The sequence below is a fragment of the Leuciscus leuciscus genome (genome assembly GCF_965113295.1).
Source record: "Leuciscus leuciscus genome assembly, chromosome: 3".
Classification (NCBI taxonomy): Eukaryota; Metazoa; Chordata; class Actinopteri; order Cypriniformes; family Leuciscidae; genus Leuciscus; species Leuciscus leuciscus.
The window spans coordinates 53751325-53760610 of NC_138727.1; the positions used below are offsets into that span (position 1 = coordinate 53751325).

At 37.0% G+C, this 9286-nt stretch overlaps 1 protein-coding gene across 8 annotated transcripts in view; it reads left to right on the forward strand.

Moving 5' to 3' along the window:
* Positions 1 to 9286, forward strand: part of LOC309493628 (complement C3-like) — a 528795-nt gene that overhangs the window by 367083 nt on the left and 152426 nt on the right. The window lies entirely within an intron of this gene.

Here is a 9286-nt window from a genome sequence, read left to right on the forward strand (position 1 = left end):
AAAGACATAAGTTTTACTAAGAGTTAAGAGCCCAACTATTGGAAACACTAATCACTCTTATGGTGACTTTAAATAAAACACAGAGTTAAACATCTGTTAAATCTCAATAAAAACTTATGTAGACGTCTGACAGAAATAAAGTCAGTCTGGTTAGTAATAAGTGAAGCTGGTAATGCTGTTTGTGGAGTTGTTTAATCCTCCTCTGCTGAGATCTTCACAGATTTAATGTCTTCTTTTCTCTTCAGTTGATCATCTTAGACTGTGTCTGAAGTCAGTTGTAGTTCTTGTGTTTCTGCTTGTCTCTTTTTCTGTTCTCTTCTTTCCTTCAGTGATTCTGCTTGTTAACAGGCTTATTTAGGCTGAAATGACTCCATATTTAATATACACAGACTTTGTAGCTCAGATAAGGTCCAGTTCTGGTTTATTTCTTTGCTCTTGGCTGACATGTGGCATTGCTATGGCCTGCTTGTGGCCCAGATCTGGCAAACAGGAGTGGGCCACACAAGGGCCGTCATTCCACGCTGCATGTGGGCCAGATCCGTATTCCACAAGTGCCAGATGTGGGCCGTATCCGGGCCGAAACAATGTTGCTATCTGGGAGATTTTGTGGCTCAGATAAGGTCCAGTTCTGGTTTATTTCTTTGCTCTTGGCTGACATGTGGCATTGCTATGGCCTGATTGTGGCCCAGATCTGGCAAACAGGAATGGGCCACACAAGGGCCGTCATTCCACGCTGCATGTGGGCCAGATCCGCATTCCACAAGTGCCAGATGTGGGCCGGATCTGGGCCGAAACAATGTTGCTATCTGGGTATCATCTGTGCAACATCCCAGATAGCAACATTGTTTCGGCCCGGATCCGGCCCACATCTGGCACTTGTGGAATGCGGATCTGGCCCACATGCAGCGTGGAATGACGGCCCTTGGGTGGCCCACTCCTGTTTGCCAGATCTGGGCCAAAAGCAGGCCATAGCAATGCCACATGTCAGCCAAGAGCAAAGAAATAAACCAGAACTGGACCTTATCTGAGCCACAAAATCTGTGTATATTAAATATGGAGTCATCTCAGCCTTAATAAGCCTGTTAACAAGCAGAATCACTGAAGAAAAGAAGAGAACAGAAAAAGAGACGAGCAGAAACACAAGAACTATAACTGACTTCAGCCACAGTCTTAGATGAAATCAACTGAAGCGAAAAGAAGACATTAAATCTGTGAAGATCTCAGCAGAGGAGGATTAAACAACTCCACAAACAGCATTACCAGCTTCACTTATTACTAACCAGACTGACTTTATTTCTGTCAGACGTCTACAGAAGTTTTATTGAGAATTAACAGAGGTTTAACTCTGTGTTTCATTTAAAGTCACCATAAGAGTGACTAGTGTTTCCATTAGTTGGGCTCTTAACTCTAAGTATATCTTAACTCTTGTCTTTTTTGGCCGCTGTGACAGTGTGTTTGTCAAACACATTTGCAGCAGCAAAGAAAGCTAAGGTGAAATGAGATCAGGTGATGATGGTTTCCTGTTGATGATTTTATAATCATCATGAAATAGAATGATTCACTGATGTCTTTGGAATCTAACAATTGTGTTGTTCCATTAATATTTTCACATCACAAATCCTGTGTTTCTGCAGCATGAGATTCAGCAATATTATAACTGTCAGTTTAAAGCTTTTAACAAACATGAGATCAAAAATTTAACTTATGCTGACACACACAGATATCAACAATCAGCATATGAATCTCAACAATGGTGACAATCACAAATATTTATATAAAAAGAATAATTCACATCACTGAAAAGCTACTAATTCACAACAAAAACAAAAGCAAAAAATAAAAGCAAATATTTAGAATCAAACAAAATTATAGGACAATTCAGCTGCATAATTTATTCGTTGCAATGCATGCTGGGAGTTTTTTACTATGCTGGTACCCAGCATGCATTGCAGCAAAGTACTTTTGATTGTCACCATTGTTGAGATTCATACGCTGATTGTTGATGTCTGTGTGTGTCATATTAAACTGACTTTTTTGTGCTCATGTTTGATAAAGTCTTCTAACTTATTGATATTATATTGTTGGATCTCATGCTGCAGAAACACAGGGTTTGTGATGTGACATTATTAATGGATCAACACAATTGTTACATTCCAAAGACATCAGTGAAAAAGGTTATTTCATGATGATTAGAAAACCATCAACAGGTAACCATCATCTGATCTCGTTTCACTTTAGCTTTCTTTGCTGCTGTAAATGTGTTCAACAAACACACTGTCACAGTGGCCAAAAGAGATATAAGTTATATTAAGAGTCAAGAGCCCAACAAATGGAAACACTAATCACTCTTATGGTGACTTTAAATGAAACACATTAGAGTTAAACCCATTAATTCTCAATAAAACTTTTGTAGACGTCTGACAGAAATAAAGTCAGTCTGGTTAGTAATAAGTGAAGCTGGTAATGCTGTTTGTGGAGTTGTTTAATCCAGATTTAATGTCTTCTTTTCTCTTCAGTCGATTTCATCTAAGACTGTGGCTGAAGTCAGCTGTAGTTCTTGTGTTTCTGCTCGTCTCTTTTTCTGTTCTCTTCTTTCCTTCAGTGATTCTGCTTGTTAACAGGCTTATTAAGGCTGAGATGACTCCATATTTAATATACACAGACTTTGTGGCTCAGATAAGGTCCAGTTCTGGTTTATTTCTTTGCTCTTGGCTGACATGTGGCATTGCTATGGCCTGCTTCTGGCCCAGATCTGGCAAACAGGAGTGGGCCACCCAAGGGCCGTCATTCCACGCTGCATGTGGGCCAGATCCGCATTCCACAAGTGCCAGATGTGGGCCGGATCCGGGCCGAAACAATGTTGCTATCTGGGATGTATGTACATTTTAGTATTTTTGAGAGAATAATGTTTATGCATGGTTATTGAAAAAAAAAAAAAATTAAGTTTCTGAAATAAGGCCACAAAAAGCATACTAAATGTGTGCTCACAAGACTTTTGACTAATGGATGTTGTCGCCTAGAGTTTTTGCTTCAAAATAATCTGAAAATCATCCTGCTTAATCATTCACATAAAGCAATACATTGATTTAAACTTTGTAAAACACGTTTTGTTTGGAAAGGCAATATGCGTGGGGGTAGGGCTGGGCGATTTAAATCGCGATATTGTTATGCGCATCTCGTCAGTAAAGCCGGTTCCTTGATTAGTAGTAAATCACCATCACCTGCTTTCAGATGGAGCGGCATTTACTACAAAGAACCGTAGTTAACTGACAAGCTGAGCCATATCACATTAATATCGCGGACGTATCGCCAGCGATAATTAATGCGATATGGCTCAGCTTGTCAGTTAACTATGGCTCTTTGTACACAGCAAAAACTCCAGTGTTAAATTAACACTCCTGAGTGTATGAGTCCACACTCAAGAGTGTTTAAGTTAATGAGATAATTAAGTGATTAATTTAGTGATGATTGACCATTATTGAAGACACCTGATGTTAACAAGCAGAATCACTGAAGGAGAAAATCTCAAATTGTAAATTACCATTAAGGTGATGGGTGTTTGCTTTAGTTGGGCTCTAGACCATTATATGTTCACTTTAATATTTACTGTTGTTTGTCTGCAGTTATTGATTTATAACAGTTAAATTAACAAAGTTAAAGGTTATCTTATAGTGTTGGTTATGTTTTGACATAATCATGCTGTGATCTGAAAAAGGAAACTTATTGAGATAGTTTGGCTTTACTTGTTAGCAGCAGTTTAGTGATTCTTCAGCCTATGATTATCAGTACTTTACTTATAATTCAAAATATTTAGTAAATATTGTTCTGATCAAAAGACATTCAGATAAATTCATTTAAAACACAGACATCAATAATCAGCCTGTGAATCTCAACAATGGTGACAATAATAAAGCATATTGCAGCGGCTGCCACCAATCACAACTCATTAATGGCTCCCATCATGCATTGCGGTATGAATAAATTATGATCTGAATTGTCTATGTAATTTACTTTTCCTCATTGAATATTCTGCTCCTCACCATTGTTGAGATGCATAGACTGAATCTTGACATCTGTGTGTGCCTAAAAGAATAAATTTTTTTAAACAACTTGTAAGAAATCCTTTATATTATATAAAAAATTCTGGGCATTTATGCAGATTCACAAACCAACAACATAAATCGAAGTCAGAAAGAAGAATTTTAATGAGTTCAGTGATCAAGTTCAAATGATGATTGTCATAACATAACCAACACCATCAGATCACATTTTTCTTTGTTCAACTGGTGATTATAATTCAGAAACAACAGACAAACAAAATCTAAAGTTAATAATATATGGGTCAAGAGTCCAACTAAAGCAACCATTGATCGTCATGACGGTGGCTTACAATTTGAGATTTTCTCCTTCAGTGATTCTGCTTGTTAACATCAGGTGTCTTCAATAATGATCAATCATCACTAAATTAATCACTTAATTATCTCATTAACTTAAACACTTTTGAGTGTGGACTCATACACTCCCAGGAGTGTTAATTTAACACTGGAGTTTTTGCTGTGTACAAAGAGCCGTAGTTAACTGACAAGCTGAGCCATATCGCATTAATTATCGCTGGCGATACGTCCGCGATATTAATGCGATATGGCTCAGCTTGTCAGTTAACTACGGCTCTTTGTAGTAAATGCCGCTCCATCTGAAAGCAGGTGATGGCGATTTACTACTAATCAAGGAAACGGCTTTACTGACGAGATGCGCATAACAATATCGCGATTTAAATCGCCCAGCCCTACGTGGGGGCATGAATGGTCATGAATAATGATGTGATTCACACCTGAGAAGACAATGAGCTGCATAATGAGCCGGATAATGAGCTTTTCATTCAGGTGTGTCACTGAGCCACAAGAAAGAATGTGATGACTTATTTTGTATGCATTCAAATTGTATAATATCCAAGGTAAACATTTAACTATGCAGTTAATTCCCATACAGTATTTTCAGAAAGTTTTGGAATATATCCTCTCCACATATCCCACATAGCAACATTGTGTCGGCCCAGATCAGGCCCACATCTGGCACACATGGAAAGATGATCTGGCCCACATGCAGCGTGGACTTACGGCACTTGGGTGGGCCACTCCTGTTTGCCAGATCTGGGCCAAAAGCAGGCCATAGCAATGCCACATCTCAGCCAAGAGCAAAGAAATAAACCAGAACTGGAGGATTAAACAACTCCACAAACAGCATTACCAGCTTCACTTATTACCAACCAGACTGACTTTATTTCTGTCAGACGTCTACAAAAGTTTTTATTGAGAATTAACAGAGGTTTAACTCTAATGTGTTTCATTTAAAGTCACCATTACAGTGAATAGTGTTTCCATTAGTTGGGCTCTTAACTCTTGTTATATCTATTGTCTTCTTTGGCTGCTGTGTCAGTGTGTTTGTCAAACACATTTGCAGCAGCAAAGAAAGCTAAAGTGAAATGAGATCAGGTGATGATGGTTACCTGTTGATGGTTTTATAATCATCATGAAATAACCTGTTTGACTGAGATAATTTGAATCTAACAATTGTGTAATACCATTAATATATTCTCATCACAAACCCTGTGTTACTGCAGCATGAGGTCCAGCAATATTATAACAATAAGTTAGAAGACTTTAACAAACATGAGCACGATTCATTACTGTTCAATGACACACAGAGACATCAATAATCAATGTATGAATCTCAACAATGGTGAGAATCAAAAGTACCTTGCTGCAATGCATGATGGGTACCATCATTGTACAAAACTCCCAGCATGCATTGCAACATGAATAAATTATGCAGCTAAATTGTCCTATAATTTGTTTAATTCTAAATATGTGCTTTTATTTTTTTGCTGTTGTTTTTGTTGTGGCATTTAGTAGCTTTTCAGTGATGTTCTGAATTAATCTAAAAAAATATATATATTGTCACCCTTGTTGAGATTCATGTGCTGATTTATGATATCTAAGTGTGTCACCATGGATTTTTTTTCGTGCTCATGTTTGTTAAAGTCTTCTAACTGATTGTTATAATATTGCTGGACCTCATACTGCAGTAACACAGGGTTTGTGATGAGAATATATTAATGGTACAACACAATTGTGAGATTCAAATTACCTCAGTCAAACAGGTTATTTCATGATGATTATATATACCATCAACAGGTAACCATCATCACCTGATCTCATTTCACTTTAGCTTTCTTTGCTGCTGCAAATGTGTTTGACAAACACTCTGTCACAGCAGCCAAAGAAGACAATAAATATAATAAGAGTTAAGAGCCCAACTAATGGAAACACTATTCACTGTAATGGTGACTTTAAATGAAACACATTATAGTTAAACCTCTGTTAATTCTCAATAAAAACTTTTGTAGACGTCTGACAGAAATAAAGTCAGTCTGGTTGGTAATAAGTGAAGCTGGTAATGCTGTTTGTGGAGTTGTTTAATCCTCCAGTTCTGGTTTATTTCTTTGCTCTTGGCTGAGATGTGGCATTGCTATGGCCTGCTTTTGGCCCAGATCTGGCAAACAGGAGTGGCCCACCCAAGTGCCGTAAGTCCACGCTGCATGTGGGCCAGATCATCTTTCCACGTGTGCCAGATGTGGGCCGGATCTGGGCCGACACAATGTTGCTATGTGGGATGTGTCAATAGTAAATAATAAATAATTTAATGAGTCGGTTTATATGGACCTATTAAGATGTTGCTTACATCTACCTTGTCAATATATTTTTTGCTATTTTATTAAACAGTTTCCACATGTAAATCAACAACGATTACAATTTTAGCAATATTTCAAGTGTGATCTTTCTTTTAAAAATTTCAAATTCAAAGTTAAGGATTCATTAGTTTGAATATTGGAACAAACACTATAATACTACACAGCAAAAACTCCAGTGTTAAATTAACTCTCCTGGGAGTTTATATGGCTCCAGACTCAAGAGTGTTAAAGTGTTAAAATATGAGTGTTGAATTAACACTCAAGAGTGTTAAAGTTAATGAGCTAATTAAGTGATTCATTGAGTGATGATTGACCATTATTGAAGTAACCTGATGTTAACAAGCAGAATCACTGAAGGAGAAAATCTATTTTTTTAAGATACCGTTATGGTGACCAGTGTTTGCTTTAGTTGGGCTCTTGACCCTTAAAATGTTAACATTAGATTTTATTTGGCTGTTGTATCTGAGTTATAACTGCCAAGAAGGGAATACAAAGCCCGTATATTTGTATCTCTCTATATAAACAATTAACCACAACGAATCATAATTAATTATGAATATACAGAAGGGCTATAGATCGAATTGTGAATGCCTACAAAATTAAATGTCGCACTGAATGTTTCGTTTGTCCGCCAAACGAACCATGCGATTTTCTTATTGACTCTCAAGAAGGATTCTTCTTATAAACTCTCAAGAAAAATTATTCATCTGGCCATGAGGAAGAACCTTCTTGTTTTACAAGATTATTAACTTGTAGGCTAATCACAATACATAAAGCTTGTAGCTAAGATCGTACTCAATTAAGAGGCTTTGTTACGTGAGCAGCAAACAGAGACAATCAAGCGTATAATAGGTTTTTAATAAATGAAACTATAAACGTACAACTACATCTAACAAAGAATATATACACATGAACAGTAAATGAAAGTAAATAAAGAAAGAAAGAGCAGATTACAGGGTGGCAAAATATCACAAAACTGAACCTTTGAGAACCAGCAAAAGAATCAAAATCACCTTAAGCAGGGAAAGATAATATGCATTTAAATCTTGGTAAAAGAATACTTGCATGGATCTCTGCGGCTGAACATGCGCGTGTGTGCGTGTCCGTTCTTGGTGCGTGTCCGTTTGGTTGGAAATGTTCTTGCGGTTCTTCTGGAGCTCGTGCAGTTTGCGGGAGGTTCAAACGGTCTGCTTGTAAGAGTTGCTAAAAACGTAGTTTAAAGTTTGTTTCACTCGTAGTTGGAACTGAATGACACAAGACTAAACAAAGCGAGAAGTCGGAGGTACGACTAATACAAAAACAAAGTAAAAGTAAAACAAAACGGAGAGAAGAAGAGACGAGACTAAAAAGCACAGAAAAAGCAAAGAACAACGAAAAAAGCCAAGAACACGGTGTGTCTCTTCTTTTTCTAGGATTTCAAAATACACCCCTTTTGTGGAGTTAGGCCAATTGGAATGCGACATTCCGAGCGGGAAAAAGTTGAAAACCTCTGTTATTTTTTAATAAGAGATCATGTAGACGTTTGACAGAAAAAAGAGTCAATCTGTTTATTTATAAGTGCAATAATGTGTAATGGCTAGAAATCAGTTTTAGTTCTTGTGTGTCTCAGGCTAGGTCTACATTTATCCGGAGACATTTGAAAAGGTCTTTTCGTTTAAAAACGCTCTCCGTCCACACTAGCCAAACGGCAAATTCACCTTAGAGTGCATGTTTAAACCCTCACAAAAGCTCACTGAGATGATACAGAAGGAAAAACAATTAATAAAGTTATCACACAATTCTTCTGACAGGATAATTTTTATTTAGCAAAATATCTCATACACGACTGATCTCATGTTTTGCCGCAGGACAGCAAATGTGAGTACATTTTCTGTCATCTTTGCAGGACTGTGATATGAAGAGTGTCCAAAGTCAAGTCAAGTCATCCTCATTTATATAGCGCTTTTAACAATGTAGATTGTTTCAAAGCAGCTTTACAGAGATAAAGTAACATATTTTAGCAACAGTGTGGAAGTGAATAGCACATAACACCGGTATAAACATGAATATCTATGGGTTCAATATGTGTCACATAACTAAACTTACTTAAGCATTTTTAAATTTTAAGTCAGTTTTGACAGCATGCTACAACGTGAAAACAACATTTTTAAATGTATCCACTTTGGAGAGTGTTTTCAAAAAGATTTGTTTACAGTAATAAAAATGCCGTCTCAGTGTGGACGGAAGGCCAAAACGGAGAGAAAAAAATGCGTTTTCAAACGAAAATTAATATTAGTGTAATATTATTAAAATTATAATCAGGTGTCACCACTAATGGTCAATCATTACTTAATCACTTAACTATCTCATTATTTTCAACACTGCTTCAGTGTTAATCTAACAATCTGTAGTGTGGACACATGCACACTGAGGGGTGTTAATTTAACACTGGGGATTTTGCTGTGTAATTACCAGAGGTGGAGATTCCAGGGGTCAGAAAGTAAAAGTCCTGCCATATATTTATTCCACCCATGAACTCACACAGCAAAAACTCTA